The sequence below is a fragment of the Vipera ursinii genome (assembly GCF_947247035.1).
Source record: "Vipera ursinii genome assembly, chromosome: 3".
Classification (NCBI taxonomy): Eukaryota; Metazoa; Chordata; class Lepidosauria; order Squamata; family Viperidae; genus Vipera; species Vipera ursinii.
Window position 1 is genome coordinate 209,157,036 of NC_139516.1, and position 14,996 is coordinate 209,172,031.

Sequence of the window (14,996 nt, forward strand, 5' to 3'; positions counted from 1 at the left end):
TCAGGAAGTGACAGAAGACACGACCAGATTGTCAGAGTCTAAAATGATATTTATTTCAGGGTCCAATGTGCTGAGAGAACAGCGAATCTGCCCTCAAGGTTCAGAGACCTCAAGTTAATACCAACAGCCCCTTGTCTTAATCACTTAAATATGAGTTAGGTGTGTGCGGCGGCAGCCAAAAAAAGCTAATACAATCCTTGGTTGTATTAAACAGAGGGATAGAATCAAAATCACACGAAGTATTACTACTGCTTTATAAAGCTTTAGTGAGGCTACACCTGAAATACTGCATCTGGTTTTGGTCACCAAAGAGCCTTGGTGGAGCAGTGGGTTAATGCCTCCTTAAGTAACACCAGCTGCCTGCAATTAGTGCAGGTTCGAGTCCCACCAGGCTCAAGGTTGACTCAGCCTTCCATCCTTCCGAGGTGGGTAAAATGAGGACCCAGATTGTTGGGGGCAATTAAGCTGACTTTGTAATAATGCCGCTTGGGGGTGTGCGTGAAAGCCCTAACAAGCAGGCATATACATAGAATGAAGGCTACTGCTAAGCTTGTAAGCCGCCCTGAGTCTTCGAAGAAGGGCGGGATATAAATGGAATTAAAATAAATAAATAAATAAAATAAAATAAATTGCAAAAAAGATATTGAGACTTTGGAAAAAGTACAGAGAAGAATTTGAATTTTATTGAATTTATATACTGCCCTTTCCCGAAGGACTCAGGGCGGTTTACAGGGTACTTAAAACATTGATACAAAAATTAAAAACAATTAAAAAAGATTAAATTAAATCCCTTAAAAATATAAAAACCCCAAGAGCCACTAAGACGATTAAAGACCTGGAGATTAAAATGTATGAAGAACGGTTGCAGGAATTGGGTATGGCTAATTTAGAGGAAAGAAGGACTAGGGGTGACACGATAGCAGTATTCCAGTATTTGGGGGGCTGCCACAAAGAAGAGTGGGGTCAACTTTTTTCCCAAAGCACCTGAAGGCAAGACCAGAAACAATGGATGGAAACTAATCAAGGAGAAACAATGGATGGAAACTGACCAAACGTGGAATTAAGGAGAAACTTCCTGACAGTGAGGACAATTAACCAGTGGAACAGCTTGCCACCAGAAATCGTGGCTGCTCCATCACTGGAGGTTTTGAAGAAGAGACTGCACACCCACCTGTCTGAAATGGTATAAGATCTCCTGCTTGAGCAGGGGGCTGGACTAGAAGACCTCCAAGGTCCCTTCCAGTTCTCTTCTGATTGATTGATGATTGATTGTCATCTTCTGCTTAGCTTCACAGGATGTCTCCAGAAGCTTATTCAACAGCTGGTCTGGTGACTGGCTTTTTTCAGCCCAGCCTGGAATCTTATCATCACTTGGGGCTTCCCAGAGACAAGTAAAGAGTATAGCATATATTTTTTTAAATGCTATTTATATTACTGGATGCATTGTGGACTTCTCCGTTTGGAAGACAGCAATTAGAGAAATGTACGAAAAGCCGACAGGGAACATATGTGGTGCAGAATTTTGTTTTTTGGGTGGAGAAGAGGGAAGAGGGCCGGACCAAGCTGAGTTTGTCTTACTACCAGCACTGCAATTTCCCCGTCAAGGCAATTCTTTGCTATGGTGTGCCAGAGGCTAAAAATAGCATTGCAGGGACACCTGTGCTGAATAAATTGCCGAGAGAAAGAGATGCTCACACAAGATAATGTTTGGGAATGTCTGGGGCTTTCTTGTTTGATTCTTCCAGCATCAAGCTTGAACACTGGGCGCTATCTAACACAATTAAATTCAATGGTGAAAAAAGTAAGGTTCTATACTTAGGCAAGAAAAACCAAATGCACAGGTGGAATATAGGGGGGGGGGTACCTTGCTCAATAGTAGCAACTGTGAGAGGGATCTCGGAGTCCTAGTGGACAATCACTTCAATAGGAGCCAGCCGTGTGCTGCAGCTGCCAAAAAAGCCAACACAGTGCTAGGGACAGAATCAAGATCATGTAAAGTGTTAATACCACTTTACAACACCTTGGTAAGGCCACCTTTGGAATACTGCATCCAGTTTTGGTCACCACGATGTAAAAAAGATGTTGAGACTCTAGAAAGGGTGCAGAGAAGAGCAACAAAGACGATCAGGGGTCTGGAGGCTAAAACATACCGTATAAAGAATAGTTGCTGGAATTGGGTGTGTCTAATTTAATGAAGAGAAGGACGAGGGGTGACATGATAGCAGCCTTCCAATATCTCAGGGACAGCCCCAAAGAAGAGGGAGTCAAGCTATTCTCCAAAGCGCCTGAAGGAAGAACAAGAAGCAAAGGATGGAAACTAACCAAGGAGAGAAGCAGCCTAGAACTAAGGAGAAACTTCCTGACAGTTAGAACAACTAACCAGTGGAACAACCTGCCTCCAGAAGTGGTGAATGCTCCAATGTGGAAGTTTTCAAGACTGGACAGCCATTTGTCTGAAAAGGTATAGGGTTATTCTATTCTATTCTATTTTATTCTATTCTGTTCTGTTCTGTTCTATTCCGTTCCACTCTGCTCCGCTCTGCTCTGCTCTACTCATCACTGGAGGTTTTTGAGGTTTTTAAGTGGGCGGCCACTTGTCTGGAATGGTATAGTTTCCTGCTTGAGCTTGGGTTTGGACTAGATGACCTCCAAGGTCCCTTCCATTATTATTATTATTATTATTATTATTATTATTATTATTATTATTATTATTATTATTATTATTGTTGTTGTTGTTGTTGTTGTTGTTGTTGTTGTTGTTGTTATTCACAGACCTTGGGGGTTCATGAACCAGGAAGGAAGGTTAAGTTCACAACGGAATAACTAGAATGATGGAAAATGTTGGAAGAGTTGGAAGGGACCTTGGAAGTCTTCTACCGTCCAGGGATCCCCAACCACCGGGTTGGTCACCGGGCCACAGAAGCGGTGGGTGAGATTGTGCATGCAGCTCCATTTGTTCAAGCGGTGTGGCTGCCACTTGTGCAAATGGAGCTGCGTATGTGCTCACCCGCTGCTCGAGCAGTACTACCCCCACCCCTTACGTGTCCACCAAGCCAAAAAAATTGGAGATTGCTGTTCTAATCCATCCCACTGCTCAGGCAGAAAACCCTATACCACTTCAGACCAATGGCTGTCCAGTCTCTTCTTAAAAGCTTCCAGTGTTGGAGCATTCACAGCTTCTGGAGGCAGGTAGTTCCACCGGTTAATTGTTCTGTCAGGAAGTTTCTCCTTAGTTCCAGGTTGCTTCTCTCCTTGACTAGTTTCCATCCGTTCCTTCTTCTCCTGCTTTTGGGCGCTTTGGAGAATGGCTTGACTCCTTCTTCTTTGGGGCAGCCCCTCAGCTATTGGAACACTGCTATTGTGTCCCCCCTCGTCCTTCTCTTCATTAAACCAGACAGACCCAATTCCTGCAACTGTTCTGCAATCGAACACTGCCAGGGGAAGAGTCTTGAGATAATAGAAATTGACATAATAAATTGTGCAAAGCTGCCTCCCTGCATTGTTGCTTCTCCTCCCCCTTGACATTTCCCAAAGTCATCTTCTTCTAGCAGTTTTTGATTTGGGGTGTTTCTAAGGGATTCTGGGTTTTAGAGCTTGGACAAGCTCAGGGATGAGCAGATGGTTCATCTCTGTCTTTGGAAGTCCATCTCTTTCCCTTAAGGACAGTGGCTCATTATATGGAGGGCACACAGAGGTCTGCAACTTTGTAAAGGAGACCATCCTGATAGACCTCCTCTAACACATATTGTATCTCTAGGAGAACTGAGTAAAGAGAGCCAGTTTGGTAGAGTGGTGAAGGTTAGAAGCTAGGAGACTGGGAGTTCTAGTCCCACCTTAGACACAAAGCCAGCCAGGCGACCTTGGCCCACTTAATTTCTCTCAGCCCTAGGAAGGCAGTGATGACAAATCGCTTATGAAAAACCTTGCCAAAAAACCCTGCAGGGATATGTCCAGGAATCAGGACTGATTTGAAGTCTCCTTCCTTCCTTCCTTCCTTCCTTCCTTCCTTCCTTCCTTCCTTCCTTCCTTCCTTCCTTCCTTCCTTCCTTCCTTCCCTCCCTCCCTCCCTCCCTCCTTCCTTCCTTCCTTTCATTCCTTCACTTTGTTTCATTTTGTATTTCCTCCCTTCCTTCTGTTTCATTTGTATTTTCTTTCTTTCTTTCTTTCTTTCTTTCTTTCTTTCTTTCTTTCTTTCTTTCTTTCTTTCTTTCTTCCTTCCTTCCTTCCTTCCTTCCTTCCTTCCTTCCTTCCTTCCTTCTTTCTTTCTTTCTTTCTTTCTTTCTTTCTTTCTTTCTTTCTTTCTTTCTTCTTTCTTTCTTTCTTTCTCTCTCTCTTTCTTTCTTCTTTCCTCTTTCTTCTAACTTTTCTAACTTCTGTTTCATTTTTTCTTTCTTTCTTTCTTTCTTTCTTTCTTTCTTTCTTTCTTTCTTTCTTTCTTTCTTTCTTTCTTTCTTCTTTCCTCTTTCCTTTCTTCTAACTTTTCTAACTTCTGTTTCTTTCTTTCTTTCTTTCTTTCTTTCTTTCTTTCTTTCTTTCTTTCTTTCTTTCTTTCTTTCTTTCTTTCTCTCTCTCTCTCTCTCTCTCTCTCTCTCTCTCTCTCTCTCTCTCTCTCTCTCTCTCTCTCTCTCTCTCTCTCTCTTCTTGCCGGGACTTGTCCAGCTTGTCCAACTTTTACGCCTAAGGTGGGACTAGAACTCACCATCTCCTGGTGATTGGGCCCAAAGTCACCCAGCCGACTTTCATGCCTGAGATAAAACTAGAACTCACAGTCTCCTGGTTTCTAGGCTGGCACCTTCACCACTCCAACAAAGTGGGTGTCCTTATCTTTCTACAGAGCAGTGTTTCTCAACCTTAGCGACAATAAGACGTGTGGACTTCAACTTCTAGAATTCTCCAGCTAACAGGGAGGACATTTTTTAAGAAGCTTGGACCCTGGAGTTAGCCTGCACTGAGTCCATTAATGCAAGATTATCTGTCTGAATGCAGGCACATTCCCCCACCAAAGCATATGCTTCCTCTTTTGCTTGTCTCCAAGGAACACACATTTATTTTGCCCGCAGCTTAATGTATAATTGTTTTGTTCCTTGGACCAAAAACAATGAATTGCCTACTTAATCTTAATTTTGGCAGCTTGGCCTGTATTTGCCGAGAAGTCCCATTTATTTGTTCTGTTCCTCTGATCCTTATATATTTTCTTCTTCATCTTCTTAGTCACAACGACAATTGTTACGCGTTCGGCGGTTCCGCTAACTACAAAATAATCAACTATCACTCTCTCCCACTTGTTTCTTTATTATTTACTACGAACTCATATTTATTCATAAACAGTTGGGGGAAAGGGCCCAGTTCTCACTGAGGCATTTAACCTGGGTCCAACTTGGGCCATTTCAAGCCTGCAGATGATGGAAAGGGAGGGTTACCCATCGGAATAGTTGTCTGTGCAGCCATGAGTCCTCGAGTTACAATCATTTGTTTAGTGACCATTCAAAATTACAATGGCACTGAAGACAAAGACACTTCAACTTTCATAAACACCACATCAGGGGTTGGACTTATTATTCGGCGACTGTCGTAAGTCTCGTCATCACCACTTCTTGCACTTACGACAGTTGCAGAACCACCGAATGACAAGAGTTGGAAGGGACCTTGGAGGTCTTCTAGTCTAACCCCCTGCTCGGGCAGGAAACCCTACACCATTTCAGACAAGCAGTCGTCCAATCTCTTCTTGAGATCCTCTAGTGTTGGAGCACCCACAGCTTCTGGAAGCAAGTCAGCAATCCCCAGGGATCACATGATCAAAATTTGGTCCCTTGGCAACTGGCATGTAGTATTTATGAAGAAGTGTCCTTGGATCATGATGTCACCATTTGTGATCTTTTCAGACTGCTTCTGAGAAGCCAGATCAATGGGGATCTGGATTCGCTTAATGACCGTATGATTCACCTAATAGCTATAGTGATTCAACTTAACATCCATGGCAAAGTTGGGAGTGACTCATTTAAGAACCGCCCTGCTTAGCAATATAATTTCTGGTCTCAATCATGGTCATAAGTCCAGGACTATCTGTATGCCACCCAGATCATCAATGGTTCGTCACTATCTTTGCCATTGCTTCCTGTTGCACATAAAAATTCTTTCTTTCTTTCTTTCTTTCTTTCTTTCTTTCTTTCTTTCTTTCTTTCTTTCTTTCTTTCTTTCTTTCTTTCTTTCTTTCTTTCTTTCTTTCTTTCTTTCTTTCTTTCTTCCTGGGACTTGTCCAGCTTGTCCACATAAAAATCAACAGCTTTAATTACATCTTTCTCAGATGTAGCCCCTGACAAATCCTGCACATAATGTTTGTTCTTCTGGATGTGTAACCTTTGTTGCATCAACGAATGGCCTTTAGTTCACAAACACAATCTCAAGCTTGCAGGTGTTGGTGGGGGGTGTTTACAACTCTCTCCACTCAAAGTGGGATCCGAGGTCACCCTGTTAGAATAACCATCAACTCAACTGAGGGTCATCATTGTCGATTCTCCCAGGCTAAGTAACATGGATGACAAAGGTTGGGTTTTCAGAATGCAGGGATGTCCAGATCTTTGTGTACCCTGTTACTGTGACTAATCGGTTGTAAATCAGTCCTCGGTCAATGGTCAAAGGTAAACGTGTGCTCGTGTTTAACCTCTCTAAACTTGATAAATACTTGGTGGACCAGCATCTGGCACTGTCTCAGTGACAGTGGCTCACTGTAACTGGCTAACTTTAATAAAACAAGGTTGGGGACTTCTCCAACAGTTGGCATTCTTCTTATGGGTCTAACTCTCCATGGCAACTAGCTGTGGCCAACTTGCCACAGGACAACTTGCCATGGATAACTTGCAGTGGGACAAGAGTTCCTCTCCTCCTCTCCTCCTCCTCTCCCAACTCCCATCTCCCCTGTCCCCTCCCCTCCCCTCCCCTCCCCTACTCTACTCTCTTTTCTCCTTTCCTCTCTTGTCTTCTCCTCTCTTGTCTTCTCCTCTCCTCTCCTCCTCTCTCCTCCTCTCCCAACTCCCATCTCCCCTCTCGCCTCCCCTCCCCTCCCCTACTCTACTCTACTCTACTCTACTCTACTCTCTTTTCTCCTTTCCTCTCTTGTCTTCTCTCTTGTCTTCTCCTCTCCTCTCCTCCTCTCTCCTCCTCCTCTCCCCTCCCTTCCCCTCCCCTCCCTTTTCCTCCTCTGCTCCTGGCTGAGGAATTCTGGGAGTTGAAGTCCACCAGTCACAAAAGGGCCAAATTTGAAGACCCCTGATCTACACTAATCCATCCCTCTCTTGGCCTACACTTCTTAAGTCTAATGAATTTCTAACCTCAGCTCAACTGACGAGTGTGTCCCTCGCCCCACAAAACAAGGACTGAAATTGTTTCCCTTCCCACAAAATCGCACACTTCGAGTCATCTCGGCAAAGGAGTTCCCTCTTGCAATCTTCTGTCCCACAAGCCCAATCCAATAACATAGTTTACCGCTTCACCGTGGGAAGAAAATTTCACCACTCCGTGCCTCAAGTCTTTCTGAAGACTTTTGACGCAAGAGACTCTCTCTTCCAATTTTTCTTCATAAATCTGCTTTTCAGCACAAGCCAGAAGGAAGGATTCATTTTCCACGCATGCCGAAAAATAGGATCAGATCATTTCCGCTGATTTTAGTCCAACAATCGAGCAGCTCCTTCTTCCCTTGTACTGTATCGGGGAGTTGCATTTTAATTAAACAATTTATCTATGACGTTTTTCTTATTTGCTTTGCAAAAGCAGGCAGATGTAATCTGAGCTGATAACTCGTATTATCGGGCTTTGCCAAGTGGACACCACAGGAGACAAATGTACATCAATTATGTGATTAGTTACATTAATAGGATATTTTAGGGGTCTGGGTATAGAAATAAGGGGATAGAGTGCCAACACTTTCAAGCCGTTGATGGTGAATATTGAACCACTGATATTAGACCCCTGATAGCTTAGATTTCATTTATGGAATAAAAAGGCAGCTTCAGGAAAGAAAAACAAGTAGCTACAGTCGGGAGGAAAGGTTTTCAAGCAAGAGAGTTGCTAAGTCAATTTTGCCCCACTTTACAACCTTAATTGCTGCCGTAGTTAAGTGAATCACTGCACTTGTTCAGTGAGTAACACGGTTGTTAAGTGAATCCGGCTTGCTCCTTGACTTGGTTTGTCAGAAGGTCCTGTTGAAGGAAAAGTCTTCATCAGGGTCCAGTCTAAGCTGGGAATAAACAACACGGTGACTGCTTTAGAAAGAAGGTTGTAGTTTATTGAGGAGGAGAGCCAGACAGAAAGATGGCTATGGAAGAAAAGAGAGCGAGCACATGTAGGGAGTGGGTTTTTATACCTTCTTGGGCTTTTGTGTTTGGAGTTGTTCCTGTGGCGTGAACTTTGACCTGAATCTGAGTGTGCCTTTCCGGTATTCTGATGGCAGTGGGTTAATCCTATTATGTCCCAAAGGTCATATCCTGCTTCCCTGGGATATGCGAGAGATTGTCGATTCCAGAGATCTTTGTCTTTCTAATCCCAGCTTCCTGACTCCAATCTTTCGGACAGGATTATCACCTCTGCATTTCTGCAGATCTGGTTTCTGTTTGGGGCAGAGAGACTTGGTGGCAGGATTGGATTCTGCTTTTAAAACCCTTTAGGTAAATATATTCTGTCTTTTAAATATTTCCAAAAATATTTCTTTCTCTGGGGGGTGGGTAGGGGGGCTGACTTCCCACAGTCGCAAAAGGAGATCACGTGACCCCGGGACACTACGGCCGTCATAAGTATAAACCAGTTGCGAAACGTCCGAATTTGGATCACGTGATCATGGGGGGGCACGCTGAAATGGTTGTGTGAAAAACGGTCCCGAGTTGTTCTTTTCAGTCCCGTTGCAACTTTGAACGGTCGCTAAACAAATGATTGTAAGTCAAGGACCGCTTGTAGAAGGCTCCAGAGAAGGGTTATCCACCTTTCCAGAATGGATGAAGTCCAGTAAAGTAAAAGATTTATACGACTGGGAGAAAAAAAACCAAGGGCATATGCTTGCCCTAATAACACTTCCTTGTTTGGATGCCACAATTTCCATAGCTATATTTTCTCGATGACCTTTCTGTCTTTGGTCCTTCTTGCCGTTGTGATTCTGGTTGATTTTTCCTTTAATCAGTCGAGAAAATTTAATTTACGCGATGCTGACTTGAGGGCTGTTTGGGAAAGCTTGTAATATGATATGTAAGCAAGAGATACTAAATACCCACCAGCTCCTTTTGCTAATTTTGCTGCAATTTAATAAAAGCTGGCCCTTTTCTCCAAAAGGCGCTTACAGGGTGGAAAAACCTATTGGATTTGAATTATTTAAAATTAGCTTAATAAGTGTTGAAAGGGGAAATTGTTGATTCGTTTAATATGCATCCTTTAGCGAGGAAGCCATATTAATTAAGACTTCAGGTTGAATGTAATATCCAGGCTATGTGGCTTTAAACCGATGCAGGACAATAGGAACCAACTACGGCGCTGTGTGTTTTTGTGTGTGTGAAAAATCAAAATGTTAAGGTATGGGGCTTTGATCATACAATCACACTCACTTTCTTGACTGTGGAGTCCTTGGTGGTCTCTGACCAACCTCAGGGGAATTAAATTAAAGACTCGAACACTGGGCGCTATCTAACAAAATGAAATTCAACGGTGAAAAAAGTAAGGTTCTACATTTAGGCAGGAAAAATCAAATGCACAGGTATAGTATAGGTGGTACCTTGCTCAATAGTAGTAACTGTGAGAGAGATCTCGGAGTCCTAGTAGACAATCACTTCAATATGAACCAACCGTGTGCTGCAGCTGCCAAACAAGCCAACACAGTGCTAGGCTGCATTAACAGAGGGATAGAATCAAGATCAAGTGAAGTACTAATACCACTTTACAATGCTTTGGTAAGGCCACACCTGGAATACTGCATCCAGTTTTGGTCACCACGATGTAAAAAAGATGTTGAGACTCTAGAAAGGGTACAGAGAAGAGCAACAAAGATGATTGGGGGACTGGAGGCTAAAACATATAGGGAACAGTTGCTGGAATTGGGTATGTGTAGTTTAATGAAGAGAAAGGTGAGGGGTGACATGATAGCAGTGTTACAATAGCTGAGGGGCTGCCACAAAGAAGAGGGATTCAAGCTATTCTCCAAAGCACCTGAAAGCAGGACAAGAAGCAACGGATGGAAACTAGTCAAGGAGAGAAGCAACCTAGAACTAAGGAGAAACTTCCTGACAGTTAGAACAATTAACCAGTGGAACAACGTGCCTCCAGAAGTTGTGAATGCTCCAACACTGGAGGTTTTTAAGAAGATACTGGACAGCCATTTGCCTAAAATGGTATAGGGTTTCCTGCCTGAGAAGGGGGTTGGACTAGATGACCTCCAAGGTCCCTTCCAACTTATTATTATTATTATAAATTTCGTCCTAGAGCATCAGACAAAAGGTTCATATAACGGGATTCGAGCCGCCAAACCGCCAACCTTCTGATCGACAAGCTCAGCATCCCAATCCACTGAGCCACCGCGTCCCCATGTAGTAACATATACATAGTAAAAAAAAAGCATTTAGGGGGAGTTGCATGGACCAGCTTTCCCCACTTCCTCTGATCTTGCACTGCTTTTTGAGTTGTTCTCTGCTCTGGAAGGTGTCACCTTTGATGGTGTCCAGCCACTGTGGCCTTTGGTGGCCTGGTTTCCTTTTACCACCAAACACAATTTCTTTCTCCAGGGCATTCCCCTGCATGACATGGCCAAAATAAGTGAGACGCAGTTTCATGGTTTTGTCTAAAGTTGGACACCCCTGCCTTATACACCTGCGTTCATAGGAGCTCAATCTTAGCACGAAAGGCAGAACATCCGTATAATAAATCAAATAACAAGGCAAGAAACAATGGATGGAACTCATCAAGGGGAGAAGCAACCATTAGTCTGAAATGGTTTCCTGTCTGAGTATTCTATTCTATTCTATTCTATTCTATTCTATTCTATTCTATTCTATTCTATTCTATTCTATTCTATTCTATTCTATTCTATTCTATTCTATTCTATTCTATTCTATTCTATTCTATTCTATTCTATTCTGCTCTACTCTACACTCTATTCTACTCTACTCTATTATTCTATTCTATTCTATTCTATTCTACTCTCTTCTCTTCTCTTCTACTCTACTCTACTCTACTCTACTCTACTCATCACTGGTGTTTTTAAAGAAGAGATTGGACAGCCACTTGTCTGACCTGGTGTAGGGTCTGCTGCTTGAGCAGGGGGTTGGACTAGATAACCTCCAAGGTCCCTTCCAACTCTGTTATTCTGTAAACTATAAACTTCTGCTTCTGTGGCCTATGTTTAGAAAAGTCATGATGGCGGCTGTAGGGATTTGATCGAAGCTCTGTCCGGTTTTATTTGCACTGCGTATGTAGTTTCCCACATACACCATATATTATGTAGCAAGGCAAACAGGCATTTACAGTGTGGCTTCTAAGAGAGTTATAAATTCTGCAAAATGGTTGAGATGTAAAAAGAGGGGGAAATTAGAAAGACCTATCTACATTTCTGAGCAGCTTCTTTAATTTTGTTCTCTTTTGTTTTGCTTCTTTTCTTTTTTTTTAAATATGCATGAACAACAAGAGAAAAGAATACGCTGGAGACCTTAATATTGTATTAAGCACGAAGCTTAAGATAGAAACCTTTTATTATATAACAAAATAATTTAATTCACCGGGCAGCTGTTTATCCATGCTACACTTAGCTCTGGATGTACCACTGAAGCAAACTTATGGTTATTAACATTTTGCAAACCACAGTTAATACGGATATAATTTTCCCCCGTTTCCACTATACCCGAAAAATAAAATACATTATTTGCATCTCATAAAACATTCCCCCCCCCAAAAAAAAAACAAATAACACCAACTTTTTAATAGAATAATACAATTGAAAAGGACCATGGAGGTCTTCTAGTCCAACCTCCTGCTGAAGCAGGAAACCCTACGCCAGGGGTGTCAAACTCAATTTCATTGAGGGCCACATCAGCATTGTGGTTGCCCTCAGGGGGCCGGATGGGTATGGCCAGAGTGGGTGTGGCCTACTGGGTGGGTGTGGCTAGAGTGCGTATGGCCTACTGGGTGGGCGTGGCCAACTCTACCTCATTCGCATCAAGGGTGCCTATGGGGGCCTGGGCAGGAGTGGGGCAGATCTGAGGGTCTCTGGCAGAAGGAGGTCTCTGGGCCAGGGCCAAGGCAGTGGGGGCCGTTCCCTCACTTTTTCCAGGATGGCTTCACGGGCCACATGAAACCACTTCGCGGGCTGGATCCGGCCCCTGGGCCTTGTGTTTGACATGTCTGCCCTACGCCATTCCAGACAAAGTTCTTCTTGAAAACCTCCAATGATGGAGCGGCCACAAGCTGTTCCACTGGTTAATCGTCCTCAGAGTTGGGAAATTTCTCCTTATTGATTAATTGTTTTCACTGTCAGGAAATTTCTTCTTATTTCTAGGTTGCTTCTCTCCTTGATTAGTTTCCATCTGTTGCTTCTTGTCCTACCTTCGGGCGCTTTGGAGGATAGCTTGACTCCCTCTTCTTTGTGGCAGCCCCTTACATATTGGAAGACTGCTATCATGTTACTCCTACTTCTTCTCTTCATTAAACTAGACATACCCAATTCTTGCAACCGTTCTTCGTATGTTTTACCCTCCAGTCCCCTGATCATCTTGATTGCTCTTCTCTGCACCCTTGCTAGAGTTTCAACATCTTTTTTTATATCATGCCGACCCAAACTGGATGCAATATTCCAAATATGGTCTTACTAAGACATTATAAACTGGTATTAACACTTTGTGTGATCTTGATTCTATCCCTCTGTTAATGCAGCTTAGGACTGCATTGGCTTTTTTGGCAGCTGCAGCACACGGTTGGCTCCTATTGAAGTGATTGTCCACTAGGACTCCGAGATCCCTCTCACAAATTACTGCTCTTGAGAGTTTTGACCATTTCAAACCCAAGGGAAAAAATGCTGTTAATTTTACAGGCTAGAAACGGGGAGATCCTGAGTTCTAGTCCCACTGGAGGTAGGGTGCCAAGCAGGAGACCTTGGGCCAGTCACATTCTCTCAGCCCAAGGAATGAGGCAACAGCAAACTATTTCTCAAACATGTGGCAAAGAAAATTGCAGGGATTTGTCTAGGCTGTCTCTCAAAATTGAACACAATTCAGTGAAAGAAAGCTACCCCTAATTTACTCTACGGAAAGCAGTTTATTCTGACAACGGTGGTAGATTTTACTGACCTTTCCCCCCCCCAAGCCCTACATTTTGGGTTGTTGTTAGTTGTGAAGTCGTGTCTGACCCATCGTGACCCCATGGACAACATTCCTCCAGGCCTTCCTGTCCTCTATCATCTTCTGGGGTCCATTTAAGCTCACGCCTACTGCTTCAGTGACTCCATCCAGCCACCTCATTCTCTGTCGTCCCGTTCTTCTCTTGCCCTCCATCTTTCCCAGCATTAGGCTCTTCTCCAGCGAGTCCTTCCTTCTCATTAGGTGGCTAATATTTGAGTTTTAGCTTCAGGATCTGGCCTTGTAAAGAGCAGTCAGGGTTGATCTCCTCTAGGACCGACCGGTTTGATCACCTTGCAGTCCAAGGGACTCGCAGGAGTCTTCTCCAGCACCAGAGTTCAAAGGCCTCCATTCTTTGGCGCTCAGCCTTTTTTATGGTCCAAATTTCACTGCCATACATTGCAACTGGGAAGACCATAGCCTTGACTATACGCACTTTTGTTGGCAGGGTGATGTCTCTGCTTTTTAGTGTGCTGTCTAGATTTGCCATGCCTTTCCTCCCCAGGAGCAAGCGTCTTTTAATTTCTTGGCTGCAGTCCCTGTGTGCGGTGATCTTGGTGCCCAGGAAAATAAAATCTGTCACTACCTCCATTTCTTTCCCATCTCTTTGCCAGGAATTGAGAGGGCCCTACATTTTATTTGTATATAAAAGACAGTTCAATGATGTACTGAGTGGCTGGCTACTTTGCATGGGTCTATCAGTCTTAATTATCCCTTCTCTATCTTCATGCACAATTACAGCTTAAATCAGGGCTCCTCAATTTTACCAACTTTACGATGTGTGGTCTTCAACTCTCAGAACCAGTGAAACAGCTTGCCTCCAGATGTTGTGGGCGCTTCATCCCTGGAGGCCTTTAAGAAAAGATGGGACAGCCACCTATACAGTTGTGGTGGTGCAATGGTTACAGTGGCTAACTCACTGCTCACTGTCAGAAGCTCAGTCCTTGCTGGCTCAAGGTTGATTCAGCCTTCCATCCTTCTGAGGTCAGTAAAATGAGGACCCAGATCATTGGGGGCAACATGCTCACTCTATAAACCTGCTCAAAGAGGGTTGTAAATCCCTACAAAGTAGTTGTCAACATCCAGCTCAAGAATTGAAATAAAACTCCAGGTTCGTTCTATTTCTGAAAAACTTGCTGTTTATTGAATGCACAGCATGGTAATGTTGCAGCAAAACTAACTCTGAGGTTCCCAGACACCACTGCCTAGAATTAAACAATAATTTCTCCAGCCAAACCTCCACTCTCTCACGTAGTCCACGCAAACAATTTCACTTTGTTATGGGAACCGTCTGCTTCTTCTCCACACCTGCTGCAGTGTCCTTGGAAAGGTTTCAGGCTCTTTGTCTTCAGCTACTGCTATCTGAAATTGTATAGGGTCTCCAGCTTGAGAAGGGGGTTTGACTAGAAGACCTCCAAGGTCCCTTCCAGATCTATTCTGATTGACATTCTACGATTCGAAGACCATAAAGTTGCTAAAATTGAGAAATACTGTCTTAAGTAATAGTTGCTAGGGATTAAAAAAGTAACAATCCTAGGTATCTCCTGAATGAATCTCTTTTGTGATACTGAATGATTGCCCAGGTGGGCAACGTTTGCATTGATTACTGCTTGGTGTGAATCTCTGCTTATCTGGGGGTTG

General features: G+C 43.4%; 1 long non-coding RNA gene across 1 annotated transcript in view; it reads right to left on the minus strand.

The window, feature by feature from the left end:
- Positions 1 to 4,335: 4,335 nt before the first annotated feature.
- The window catches only part of LOC310638790, a 405,659-nt gene continuing 394,998 nt past the window's right edge, over positions 4,336 to 14,996 (minus strand). The window contains exon 2 of the long non-coding RNA XR_014492182.1: positions 4,336 to 4,593. This is a non-coding gene — a long non-coding RNA (uncharacterized lncRNA). The remainder of the gene's footprint in view (positions 4,594 to 14,996) is intronic.